The sequence below is a fragment of the Tupaia chinensis genome, unplaced genomic scaffold (assembly GCF_000334495.1).
Source record: "Tupaia chinensis unplaced genomic scaffold, TupChi_1.0 Scaffold000652_1, whole genome shotgun sequence".
NCBI classification, from domain to species: domain Eukaryota; kingdom Metazoa; phylum Chordata; class Mammalia; order Scandentia; family Tupaiidae; genus Tupaia; species Tupaia belangeri.
The window spans coordinates 584,747-599,759 of record NW_006160173.1 but is presented as its reverse complement, the minus strand read 5'-3'; positions in this window follow the sequence as shown (position 1 = coordinate 599,759).

The window sequence follows — 15,013 nt, the reverse complement described above, 5'->3', positions numbered from 1 at the left end:
GTTTTGGCTTTTTCCTTTTAGTTTCTTGTTCTGTATTAAAGCATGCACTATATCTGAAAAATAGATTGGTATTCTTCAGGATGTGTATATATTGTTTAAAAACTAGTATTGACCCTATTAAGTGCCATGAAAAGCAAAATGACTATTTTAGCATTTCATATTAATTATCCACCAAAAATTAACAATAACCAACTAATACTACCTTAGTTTAATTTTTAAAAATTTTACAAATAAAATTATTTTTACTTCCTTAGGTCTGTAGTCTTGAGCTGTCAGAACACTCATGCTTGGTAAAGTCTCTTCACAATCTAAATGATGTATAGCGATTTAATGTATGAATAATAATAAAAATATATATATAAATAAAATAATTAAATAAATAATGTATCTTACTTCCTTGCCCTGGAATCAAGAGATTTCCTTCAACTTCTTTCTTTCCTGCCCTCTGTGTCCTTAACACTTTCCTTCCTTACTCTGGATGTTCTTGTCTTTCCTTCTGAAGACACTTTTTTATCTTGACCTGATAGAATTTTGATTGAAAACCACTTCCTGGGACATAATTCTGATGCAAAATCTACTGAGAATAATATTCTGGAGCTCCATGCAAGCACCTAAGAGGAGCCACATCACTTCCCATTAGAAGTGTTTAAGATAGGGACCAGCAGTTAGCATAATGGCTATGTCGTTGGACTCCCACGTAGTTGACTGTGGTTCACGTCCAGGACCCAGTGGCTTAAAACTCATGCTGGGCACGTGTGTGTGTGCGTGCCCAAGATCCCGAGAGGAGAATGGAGGAGAAGGGATTGCAGCATGGCCATCTCCCCTGTGGGGGGGGACTTCTCGCTTTCTGTCTTTCTGTCTCTGTCTGTCTGTCGAGTGCACACGCCCTATAGCAAAAACCTCTCCAAAAAATAAAAAAGAAAGAAAGAAGTGTTTAAGATGTTTATGGCTTGGGCCCAGCCAGTGATGTGGTGGTTGGGGTGCTAGGCTCCCACGTGGTTAGCTGCCGTCCAAGTCTAGACCTGGTTTCTTGAAACTCAGGTCAGGTGCATGTGCATGCATGCCCAAGACCCCAAGGGGAAAATGGAGAAGGGATTGTGGCATGGCCATCCTCTGGGGAGTGATTTCTCACTTTTTATCTCTCTTGTCTCTCCAATAAGTGCATGCATCCTATAGCAAAAATATATCTCTAAAAAAAATAAGATAATTATTCCATTTTTTCTCCCACAAAGAATAACAATACGTGCTCTAAACCACATCAACACCACCACACACAACACTCTTGTATTTGGATTCAAGAGCATACATTTATAAGTTATTGAACAAGTTACATCTTTCGTAAGGCTTACATGAATAAGATAACATTTCATTAGTCCTAAATTGTGAGGAAAAAAGACATTCTAGTAAATAGAGAATTCATGTTATAAAAAAAATTTAACATGCCTTTAGAAATGTATTGGATAAACTTTTACATACAATCAATCTTCCTGTCTCTAATTCTTCTTAGGTTCAACATTGATTTCTATAGGCTCTTCTAGTAGACAATTAATTTTAAATGTGTGCCAAAAGTAGTTGGCACAGAGTTATATGAAATAGATGGATGCTTTTCACATTTTTGACTTGAACTCTCACTGTCCCTTTATCAAAGCTGTATTCTTTCTCCTGTCTTAAAAAACTAAGGAGATAAATTCCCCCTCTCCTGAGGATATGGTGGCGGAGAGCTCCATGACCTTGCAAGTGTTGAAGAATTCACAATTAAATGACCCTGTAAGGTATGTTGCAGGCAATTTCCCATGTTCCTTGGAGAATCCAGGTCTCAGGTAAGGACTTGGATTCAAAACTGTTAATGTTTCATAATGTCATGAAATATTAAAGATAGAAAGGATCAGAAAGGCAATCTATTGCTGATTCCTTTACTTGACCTGAAACAAAACAATTTCAAAGTGACAGAGCCTTGCCCAAAGTCACAAAATCTTCTAGCAGCTGAAGGAGGACGGAAACCTAGACCTCCTGATCTGGACATAACCTGCTGCAGCTAATTGTATATGGAATCTCTCATATGTCAAAGTAGCTATGGGATAACAATACATCATCCACCTTGATTAATGACCACATGGCAAGGTTTTACTTATACATGGAAGTAAGTGCAGCAAGCAGATTTACTCGGTCTTAGCTGTAATTTGTATCTGTAGTGTGCATGGAGAGCAGCCATTTTCTTTTTAATCTGCTTACAATAATAGTTGGTATGCCTGTAATATGTGATTATTCCAGTGGCCCTGAAGGAGGAAAACTAAAACATCAATTGAACAGAAAAACCTGTGAGATGAGTCATTATGTAAGAAAAGAATATAGGTCAGAGAAAAGTCAATTGTATGTCAGAGAAAAATGTGTCTGTGTTACGGTCTTTGTATCATTTTTGTATGTTATAAAGAAAATATTTCATTTGTAAATATGGAAAAAAAGGGAGAGAGTACTGAAAAAAGGTTTAAACACATAAAACCTGGCTTTTTAAAAGAAAATTAATGTTAATTTTAGACAATTGTGAGAGCTCGTTAACATTTACAACTAATTACAATGACATTTAATTTTTTATTAGAACTTTATTTTCCAAGAGTCTTTATAACTTTTATTAGTTTGTCCCCATGCTAGCAGTGGAAAATAACCAAGAAAGACCTTATTATTTTTCATATTACTGATGACACTATGGCATCATAATGGTTAAGGGATTTGCTCAATTAGAATCAAGTAGATTCAGTAGAGAAAGAAAAAAATATTTTTCCTCTACGTAATTTGGGTTTTCAGCTAAGGTACTCAAAGTTAAAATAACAAAATAAAAATAAACAAACAGAGGTTCAGTTTTTAAAATTTGTGGGAAGGTGTCAGAAGTTTCCAAGACAGACAGGGAGACAGAAAAAAATGGGAGAAAACACCGCATCCCCCATGGAAAATGGTGAAGCAGTAATCTCTTCTCCTCCATCTCTCCCTCTTTTCAGGGTTTTGAGCATGCATGCACATGTGCCGTGCATGTGTTTTTAAGCTGCTGGGTTTGGGATTTGAACTGGAATATCAGCCATGTGATACCCAGTTCCTTCACCACCAGGCCATGGGCTGACCCAACAAGCAGAGGTTTATTGATATGTACATCATGCTTACACATGAACATACTCAGGGAAGAATAACACAGGTGTAGTTAGAATTAGGGTTTACATAGCATCTTAACAAAAGAATAATACATACTTAGAGACATGACAAGACAAAGGAAAAGAATTTAGATTACTCTAGAGAGGTATATTATGAACAGGTATCTATTTCAGGTAACTACTTCCAGGTTAAGAGTCTAGAGTTGTCTCTGGTGATTAATTTCTGTTCTTCACTGCAGAGAGCAGATGTGGGGCCACCTTTATGAATTAATGCATTTAGGCAAATAAAGAGAGGACAAAGACATTTCTATTTTTATTTCACTTTTTAGAATTTATTTGTTTCTTCCATGAGAGAGAAACAGAAAGAGGCAGAGAGAGAGAAAGAGAGTGGCACCACCCCTAATGGTCTTTATTCCATCATCTACCCTTAGTCTTAGACAAGCCGTGCTATAATCACACACCCATGTCCAGTGTGTACAAGAGGCCTCAGGATGAAAATCTGGGATCTTTTCATGTAAGTTCAATTTCATTATTGCTGAGCTACTGCCTAGTACATACCCCTCCTTTCTTTAAGATTATAAGATTATTTAGAGGGTTAGCAGGTGCTGTAGTGGCAAGGGTTCTGGACTCCCACATGGTTTACTGCAGTTCAAGTCCTGTGCCCAGAGACTTGAACCTCATGCCAGACACGTGTGTGTATCCCCAAAATCCCAGGAGGGGAAGGAAGAGAAGGAATTGTGGAATGGCCATCCTCTGGGGGGTGATTTCTCACTTTCTCTTTCTCTGACTCAGTATCTCCAGTGAGCAAACATATCCTATAGCAAAAATCTCTCTCTCTCTCTCAACAAAGATTAATTAGCAAGCTTTTATTTATTTTTTCTATTTGCTTTTAGCTCAAAATAATCCTATGCCAAAGAGGCATACTGGGGGGTGTTGGTGGCATATTTTGCTGTCTTGCAGTTGTTCACATCCCTCACTTATAATTGCTCATAATATATCAAAGTAACATTTTTGCTCACTGGCATTTAGGAATGACCACGCCCCATGACATAGTGTTGTCACCCCAATACCAAATACGTTATAGAAACACAATCACCAATACCTGATATGGTATGACGATTTTATAACTGTGAGGATAAAATAATTATCAATTACTAAGAATAATTGAAAAACCTTCATATCATTTTACCCATTCCAACTCATCTATTCCACAAAGCAAAACGTAAAAAGAGATATTTGGCCTTAACCCTTCCTAGATGCATTTTATCAAACTACTACCTATAAAATACAGCCAGACAACCTAATGTACTCTCTACTATCTGAACTCTAACACAGTACATGAGCATAGAGCTACACTTAAAAGCAGGAAATACCAATTCATACCCAAATCTACTAAGTAGGTAAGAATTTGCTACCCTTAATATGTCTTAACAATAATTACTAATAAGATGTTTTTATTATGAAGGAGAATCCCTTTCACAGTCTCAAATCAAATCAGTTTTCATTTACTCAGTGTGGCTGGTTTCCAGAATGGATACTATAAATTGGGTTAATTCTTGCTAACTATTTTTATTTCAACATACAATGTGAGTACACACAGTATTCTCACTAGGGTGTAGACACATAGCCATGGTCAGTCATTCTGCTCAAGGAGGCTCTACCTTATCAGGACTCACAGCAACCTTTATGAAGATACTTTCCAATTCTCTGAGTCATCATGGCTAGAGATTATGGCTTTTATCTCCACCTCAATGAAACCCGATTCTTCTATTTCATTATAAACATTTCAATTGGATAGGCAAATGTCTTGGTTCAGGATTAGTTCCCTCCCTTTGAGCAATGATTTTCCCCAAATCACCTTTGTTTTTCATGCTTAATATATATGATTTTAGAATGTTCATGGAAAGTGCTGAGTAAAGTGCACTGTATTTTTGACACAGACTTTACATTTTTAATATGGCTTATCAGCAATTCTGCTCACCTTGGCAATGCTTAATCAGATTCATGACTTTTATATTAACTATGTAGTATTAAAATAGTATTTTTCAGTTATTATTTTTCCCATCTGATCTAAATTCAAATGTTTATCAAAAATGTAATATTTTCTGTTTTTCCTTCTACCAGTTCAGGCCTGTCTGGCAAAGGAGTGAATTTGCCAAGAGAATCATTTCCTACTATAATGTTATTTAACTAGAAAGCAAGGACAACCAGATAATTAGAAAACATTCAACTACAATAGACTTTAAAAATACAAATAATCCATTAATAATAGTATAAATAAACATGAAAATTTAAATATGTTCAAGGTTTCGAACAATGAAATGTTCATTATGATTTCAAAATAAGGCCACCTTATGGCCTGGTGGTTAAGGCACCGATTCCACCAGGATGAGTGCGCAGTTTGAATCCTGAACCTGGTGGCTGAAAAACACACTGGGCACATGTGCATGTGTCCTCAAAACCCTGAAAGGAGGGAGAGACAGAGGAGATAGAATTTAGGCATGACTATGCCCCATGATGTGGTATTTTCTAACTTCCTTTCTGTCTCTTCTCAAGTGCACATGCTCTCTGAAAAAATGAAAAAAAAAAATAGCAGAAATAAAATTAACATATAAACATCAATAGCCTTATTTATACAAAATAATCAGAACACATGATCATAGGAAAAGGCAATTTGAAATAAGAATAAAAAGATGATTATAGTTTTAAGAAGTAATGAAAAATGCAAAATATACAAAAGGTATCAGAAGAGAGTTATAGGACACTCTTAAAAGATATTGTTGGTTTCAGGAGGTGGTATGATGCTTAAGGAGTTGGTCTCTCACATGGCTGACTATGGTTCAATTCCTGGACCTGGCAGTTTCAATCTCTCTCTCTCTCTCTCTCTCTGCTGAGTGCACATACCTTATAGCAAATTAAAAAATAAAAATAATAAATAAAATTGAAAATTAACAAATAATTATTTCTAAAAAGATATAAATATAATTAAATAGAAAAATAAGTTTTAATAGAATACTCAAAATTATAAAAAGTTGTGAATTCTAAGTTTATAAATTTTAAATAATTTCACTTAAAAAATTTGCAAGCTTTCTTATGGCCCTAAACAAATTAATACTAGTTAACATAGACAAATGCTCATATAAGAATAGTTTTATAAAGGATAAAGAAAAAAATGTCCAAATAATCTACAAGAGGGATTATCCCTTACACATATTAAAACATGTTATAAAATCTTTATAATACAAACATTATAATGTTGGTACATGAAATGAAAAATAAAATTCCAAAATATGCCCAACTGCAGTAGTGCAGGGGCTAGATTCATACAGCATGGCCTGAGGTTCAGATCCTGGGAAGATCTGAAGATATTGGATGTTCCCTTGGGCATGCCAGTAATCCTGGCTAGGAAGAAGATTGTAGCATATCAAGACCTGTTGGGAGTTCCTCTCTCTGTCATTAAAACAGGAACTAAAAAAAAAAAACTCAATAAAACATAAATAAATTTCATATATGACAAAGCTGCCATTGTCAATCATCTGGCCAAAGGGAATTTTCAATAATGATTTTGGGACAACTAGACAGCTATAAAAATTAAAGATAAACATAGATTTATACATTGTATATACTAATGAACCCTTAAAATTATAAGCAATCTAAATGTTAAAAACAATTCAATTTCTAGGAAACAAAAGACAGTATATAATCACACACACACACACACACACACACACACACACACACAGTCTCTCGTATATTTCATGTAACCAAAAATAAACATGAAAGGTATAAAGAAAATTTAAAATATTAACAAAAATAGTAGCAAAATGTTAAAATGTATCAGAGGAAGAACTAATATTCAAAATATATAAATCATTCTTAATTAAAAAATAAAAATGATTTTTACATAGTAAAGGGGAAAAACTTAAGTTACTTATTGGTCTCAAATGTACAAACTAAAGACAAAATGAGAAAAACAAAGTGATAAACAAAAGTTGTTTCTAGTTAGTAGGTTTTACTTTGCACTGATACAGGTTATCCATTTTGAATGTGGGTCATCAATTTTACAGCTACGGACTATGTATTTTATGATTGAGCAAGTGAGTGAGTACTGGGAGTATATGAGAGCTAGGTGTCTTTGGTTGGAGAAAAAGTTAACATATGGAAATGGGTAACCTAAAATAATGGACCTGAGCTTGTAGAATTACAGTTAGATAAGCATGTAAAAATTTATTTTTATTTCTCTAGGTTTGACAGAGGGGGGGAGTCTTGAAGCATTTCAAGTTTTAAAGCCAATGAGCATACCCAAGATTCAGGACTTGATCTTTAGATATTATTTTTCACTAAGAGGAACAAAAGCTACTAAGGTATATATATATATATAGAAAGAGAGAGAGAGAGAGAGAGAGAGAGAGAGAGAGAGAGAGAGGAGGGAGAGACAGAGAAGAGACAGAGAGAGAGAAGTTTACTCACATGATTGTGGGAGCTGACAGGACAACCTGGCATACTAAACACCCAGAGAAAAGTGAATTTTTCAGCATTTAGTCCAAAGCCAGTGTAGAGGTTGAATTCTTTTCCAGGAATCGCAGTCTTTTTACTGAAAGTCTCCAACTGGTTGGATGAAATCTACTACCTACATCAAGGAGAATAATATATGTTTTTCAAAATCCGCTGATATGAATGCCAAACTCATCTAAAGGAAACCTTCCAGTCAATATCTAGACTGGTGTGTGGCTAAACAACAAGATACGATAGTCTAAGTGAGGTTGGCACCAAAAATTTGGCATCACATGATTGATTCTAAAGATAGAGCAGGGATGACTAAAATGAGTCTAGTGTGTGTGTGTGTGTATATATATCTATATATATACACACATACATATATTAGTCAGAAAAAATAAAAGCACTCTGAATGCTATAAGCACCAATTTAAATGGATTTCTATGTGAAAATAAATATCAAATAACAGTAATGGATTATCATTCATTTTTGATATAAGACTCCGTGAGATATTACTAATTATTTACCTCCTTAGAGGACAAATATAAAGGTAGATAAATAACATAAAACAAATCTGCAGATAGAGAAAAAAGCAAATCTGTGATAAAAATGAAAGAAGAAATGATAAAGTTAAATAACCATTTAGCAATTCTTTATAATATTGCATCAGCAGAAAAGTTATGACATATTTTCGGTGTTTTTTCTATGAAAAAATGTGTCATAATTTTCCAACAACCCAATAATTTACTCATACTAAACCTGTCAATGAATGCTAAAAGTTTGATGAAGAACATATCAGATCATTTTTCTATTAATTGCTTATTTTTTTTTTTTTGAAGAGGGTTTTTTGCTGTAGGGCGTGTGCGCTTGCCAGACAGAGAGAAACAGAGAGACAGAAAGTGAGAAATCACCCCCCAAGGGTGATGGCCATGCTGCAATCCTTTCTCCTCCATTCTCCTCTCGGGATCTTGGCAGGCATGCACACGCGCTTGGCGTGAGTTTTAAGCCACCAGGTCTGGGACACGAAACATGGTCGACTACGTGGGAGTCCAGCGACATAGCCATTGCTAACTGCTGGTCCCTTAATTGCTTATAAATTACAAAGGCAAAAATAGTAACTTGATGCTAGTCACAACACTATCCCATGAAAAAAGCTAACATAGCTAATGAAAAGAGCCTCTTGACAATGCACTAAGGACACCACATTATTTCTGAGGTTGTCCTGAAGAAATTTACAACCTGGACTTAAACATGAGGAATCACTGGACAAACTCAGGGACATTCTACAGATCAGATTGCCTATTGTTTCTTACAATCTGAAATATTGGTGGACTATTTCAGAATAAAATCCATAAAATTAAATAAAAAGTAAATTTAGTGCACGTACCTATATTTTATCCTCTTAGGAAGGGTAGAGACAAGAGATGTAAGCTCGAAAGGACATTTTCCAGAAAACTGATGAAATGATAATGTGCACTAGATAATAGCAATTACTGCTGTTATTATTTATTAATGGCTTAACATACTTATATAAGACAATGTCCTTGTGTTTAAGACATGAACATTGAAGTTTTCTGAGAGGCTGGGGCAAATGTCTATAACACGCTCTAAGCAAATTTGAAAATATTACAAGTTTATATTTTTAAAAATTTGTTAATTACAGGAGAACAAAAGTAGCAAATTTAATAAACATTCAATTCTTGGTTAAATTTTAATGGAAAAAGATTTTGAAGTGAATGATAATAAAAATATGAAATGGCATTATGTGTAACAGGTAGAGTTTTTAGAAGAAAATTATAACACTGAATTTATAAAATGGAAAAGAAGAAAGTATAGAAGCAAGGAGTTAAGACTTTATTTCAATCTAGAAACAGAAATTAATAAAATACAGGAAAAAATTAAAATATTGATGATAAAAATTTATATCTTTAAAAATATAGCAAGATAGTGCCAGTGGGTGATATAGTAGTTAAGGCAGTAGACTCCCACATGGCTGAGCGCAGTTCAAGTACCAGATTTGGCAAATTGAAAGTCATGCCAGGCACATGTGTGTGCAAAGCCAAAATCCCAGGAGGAGAATGGAGGAGACAACTTTGCAAATTCTTAAAATCATGAAACAAAGAAGTTTTTTTCAATGATTGTTTGTAGATACATTTTGAAATATTGTCAGAAAACATGTGTACTCACTAGAGAGAGTCAGAGAGAGTGAGAGGGAAGGTGAGGAAGCGCCCAGCACACACACACACCATGGGAATGGTCACACTGCAATCCTTTCTCTATGGCTCCCTCCATTTGTGATTTTGAGCATGCATACCATGTTCCTCACTATGTTTTCAAGCTGCCAGATCTAGAACTTAAACTGCCCAGGTGGCTTTGTGGGATTCAACTGCTTTAGCTATTATGCCATGGGCCAGTCTAATTATATACATTTTAAATAAACTAAACATATAAATTAAAACACTGACATAAAGAGCATTTCAGACATAAGTGGTTTCAACAGTGACGTTTTCCAAAATTTTTTTTTCCTTTTTTTGGAGAGGTTTTTTTTGATATAGGGCGTGTGCGTTCCCCAGACAGACAGAGAGAGACATAGAGACAGAAAGCGAGAAATCACCCCCCAGGGGGGATGGTCACGCCGCAATCCCTTCTCCTCCATTCTCCTCTCCGGATCTTGGGCATGCACGCGCACGCGCCCGGCGTGAGTTTTGTCACCGGGTCCAGGACGCGAACTGAGGTCGACTACTTGGGAGTCCAGCAACATAGCCATTACGCTAACTGCTGGTTCCCCCAAATATTTTCAGAAGAAATAATATCATTTATTTCAGAAAACTAAAAATAAAACACAGAAAACTCTTACTAATTATTTTTAAAGTTTATGTACCTATTTCCTTTGGGAAAGAAAGGGAAAAAGAGAGAGAGCGAGAGAGAAAGAGAGAGGTAAGAGAGAGGTAGTACCCTCTCTGGGTGCCTTGATCTTCCCCAGCCTTCAGCTTCTCTGGCTCATGGGCTACAGCATGTTCCTGATATGCCTGACATACTTCTGCAGGTGTCTGGACTTGAACCAGGAACCTCTCCATGTAGGACTGCCTTGCAGAGCATTGTGTTTTACCACTGCACTAGCTTCTAGCACTTTTTGGACTAGATGATATTTTATTATGAATAAAAATTTCTGACAAATGTATTACACATTATCATGTGTAATGTGGAAAGATAAGGAAAAAAAATTCCATCAATCTGATTACTAGACATTGATTAAAATATAAACAATATTTTAAAGCAAAATTGAACAGTATACTTAAAAATAATATATCAAAAGTAAGTTTATCCATATGTACAGAGTATTTAAATAGTTGTAAATTAAACAATACCATGCAAATCTTACCAAAAGAAGTATCCTAAGATCTTAATAAATGCAAATAAATAAAGCAATTGACAAAAGCAATACCTATTCATAAAAACAAAAAGAAGACTCAGCAAACTAACTCTGATTAGGGAAATCTCAATCAACAGTATCAAATGTGCATGCATGTATACACACACACACACACACATACACACACACACACAGATACCTACCACAAATACCACATAGAATGATTTACTGGGGAAATCTAGAACAAAATGAACATGCCTGTAATCTACAAATCTATTTAATATTATAATGAAGAGGCAATTAAACAAATAAATAGCATAAGAATTGCATTCTTATTATTTAAAAATGACACAATTGCAAACTTAGACAATTCAGAAATAATTTACAAACTATCAAAATTAATAAATTAATTTATTTAGGTTACTAGATACAAAGTCACTATTCAGAAATGAAATACATTTCTATATACTAGCAACTAACAAATAGAATGTGAAATTTATAGAAATACTTATTCCAATAACATTAAAAATCATCAAACAGGGACCAGCAGATGGCATAATGGCTACATTGCTAGACTCCCGCTGTGTTGATTGTGGTTCAAGGCCCAGATCTGATAACTTAAAACTCATGCCGGATGCATGTGCATGCATGTTCAAACTCCCAAGAGGAAAATGGAGAAGAGATTGTAGAGTAGATATCCCCACTGGAGGGTGATTTCTCCCTCTATACCTCTCTGTCTCTCCAGTGAGTGCACCACCATACAGCAAAAATCTCTCTTAAAAAAAGTCATCAAATATCTGAGGGCAGCTGTGGCATACTGGTTGGGTTGCTGGATTCCCAGATACTTGACTGCAGTTCAAGCTCTGAACCTGGTGACTTGAAAATCACACTTGACATGTGTGCATGCATGCCCAAAATCCTGATAGAAAATGGAGGCAAAGGAATTGTGGCATGACCATTCCCCCTACTGAAGTGTGATTTCTCTATTCTGTTTCTGAATCTCCAGCAAGTACATGAACCCTATAGCAATAAATCTCTAAAAGCACAAACGAAATTGTAAAATATCTTAAAATAAAATAAAAATGTTCAAGACTGCTACATTGGTTGCAAACCTTAGAGAATTATTAAAGAATGTATACATAAAAAGAAGATTTTTTTCCATTTATTGTGTTCATGTATTTAGCTGTTAAAAACTTTAATTTCCCTGTTAATTGTTATATAAATTCACTGAAATTCACATCAGAATCAAAGGTATTTTAAAACTCATCATTTTTAAATTTTACTTTACACAAATTTAAAAGATGACTCTGAATTATTTTTTTTATAACTAAGCACCAAAAATAGTCATGAAAATCATGGAAAGAATGAAGATAAAAGATGGAATATTCCAAGTGTTCAAGACCAGCTAAACCTCTACAGGAATTTAGAAAGCAAACATTATAACAAGGAAAAAGAAATTAACCAATAAAATAGATTTATGAATCCAGGTGACTGAACAAAACATAGCTACTAGTAGCAATTTAAAATTTCAAAACACATATCGTTGAGCTAAAGAAGTCAAACAATAGAATGCATACTGTATTATTGCATTTATATAAAGGAATAATATTATCAAATAAAATCAGTGTTCATAGATGTAAGGATAGTGGTTATCTTTGAAAGATAGTTAATGAATAAAGGCAACTGATAGCAGCTTCTGAGTAACCCTTATATTCTATTTATTGATCTGATCTTGATCACAGACGTACCTTATTTTCCCCAAATTCACAAAATTGGAGCCAGACAGTGGCATGGATCTCACATGGCTGGCTGTGCAGTTTGAATCTTGGATTCAGCGGCTTGAGAAACCATGCCTGACACGTATGCAAAAATCCCAAGAGTAGAATAGAACAGAGGGACTGTGGTGTGGCCATCCTCCCTTGGGTTGATTTCTCATTTTCCTCTCTCTGGTGAACACGTGTGCCCTGTGGCAGAAATCAAAATACATAAATAACGTAAAATAAATAAATTTAAATCTCTACACCAAAAGTTAACAATAATGATGATAATGCCACTAAGATACTAGTATCTCTTGTGATCCATGAAGAAATACATTTTATTTGTTTCTTGAAGAAATAACATGTGGCCTTCTGGGAAGTTAGTCTCTTCTTGAACATCCTCATTTCAACATAACCAGTGTCATTCTCTGATTCATCATTAAATAAAATGTTTTATAAAAACTAAAAGAGCAACAAAACAGGAACATCATTTTTTTTTTCCTGCCACATCACATGTTATAAGACAATATTCTAAAGATTACAGAGGTATGGGGGGAACTGTGTGACCCAGGTGTATCTAGAACAACAAAGTAAGTGTTCATAGTTCATGAAGACTCAAATGAATATTTCAATTAGAAATAATATATACGGAGGGTGCCTAACTATTCTTCTCATAAAAACAACACATGTGGCAGGCAGGTGATGTGGTGGTTAAGGATGCTGGACTCCCACATGGCCAACTGCTCTTCAAGTCCTGGACCTGGTGACTGGCTTTCTCACATTCCCTCTCTTTCTCTCACTCTGGCCCTCTCTGCTCAAATTAAAATAAATAAATAAAGTTAAGTAAAACAATTATTTAAAAAACAAAGAAAAACAGTCAACACAAACATTTACATGAAGAATAACAAAAGCCACTAGAATATTTAAATCATTGTGTAAAAAGGCTGATAATACTATCAAACATAAAATTTAGTTTTAAAAGATTTACAATATAAAAGGGGCCACAAATATATTAAATATAATTAATAAACAGAGAGAAAAGTTTATTACATAATATAATTTATGAACAAGAAATTTCACCTAATTGAGGTATCTTGAATATTAAAAAGTTTTTCTTTTTTAGAGATTTTTTACCTTAGTGTCCATGTACCTGATGAGAGATAAGAGAGAAAGAGAAAGAGAGAGAGACAGTGAAAGGGAAGGTGAGAAATTACCACTCAGGGGGCAATGGCCACTCCACAATCCCTTCTTCTCCATTCTCCTCCCAGGATACTGGATGCACATACATGTGCCCAGTGTGATTTTTCCAGCTACCTGGTCTGAGACTCGAACCACAGTCAGTCACGTGGGAGTCCAGGGATGTAACTGCTACACCATCTGCTGGCCCTAAACTTTAGAAAGTTAGTACATTTTCAGATATTATAATTAAGAATACATGTATATATATATATACAAGTCAAATGCTTAAATGCTTACAAGGGAAACTAAAAGCATAAACCTCCAGGTAACTACAGGGTTTAATCAAATAATTCTATACAGATATAAGTACTGAAAATGTAATAACAGCTAAAATAGACAGTAACTATAATAAGGATAATAATGATATATGTAATAATTGCTTGCCATGTACCAAGAGGTAACTCCAGTGCCTTATATACTTCAAATCTCTTAACCATCACATTAATTTCATTATGAAACTGCACGGAGTAATATGCCTGATTCCATTTTTTTCAGTCTCACCAACTTAGTCCCATGTCTAACCTGTATGTCTCATAAGAGAACTTAAACCCATTTAATTTCTCAAGCCCAGGTTCAAAGTTCCTCTTACTTTCTCCCTGTAGTCATGACCTCCTACCTCAGATCCATCAAGCAAGTTCTGTCTCCAAAATATATTTCAAATCTATTTCTGTATTTCTCCTTGCTCCCCAATACCATAGGTGAACATCATGCCTGGCCAGGAATACTGCATTTGGCATCAAAGTGATTGTTCTTTATAGACCATGTGTCAGAGTTGATTTTTACAGTATAAATTTGTTATTGTCTTTCCTCTGCTTAAATCCTCCAACCTTTTCTTGTTGAACTTTCAATAAAATTCAAACTCTATAATGTGACTTCCTTATCTTACAAAATGGAGTCCCTGCCAACATTCCTGTCTTCGTCTTACATAAAATGTACACTCAGTTCAGACACAGTCCTTATTCCTGTTCCTCACTATGTTAACCCTTTACCATTGCTTTATATTTGCT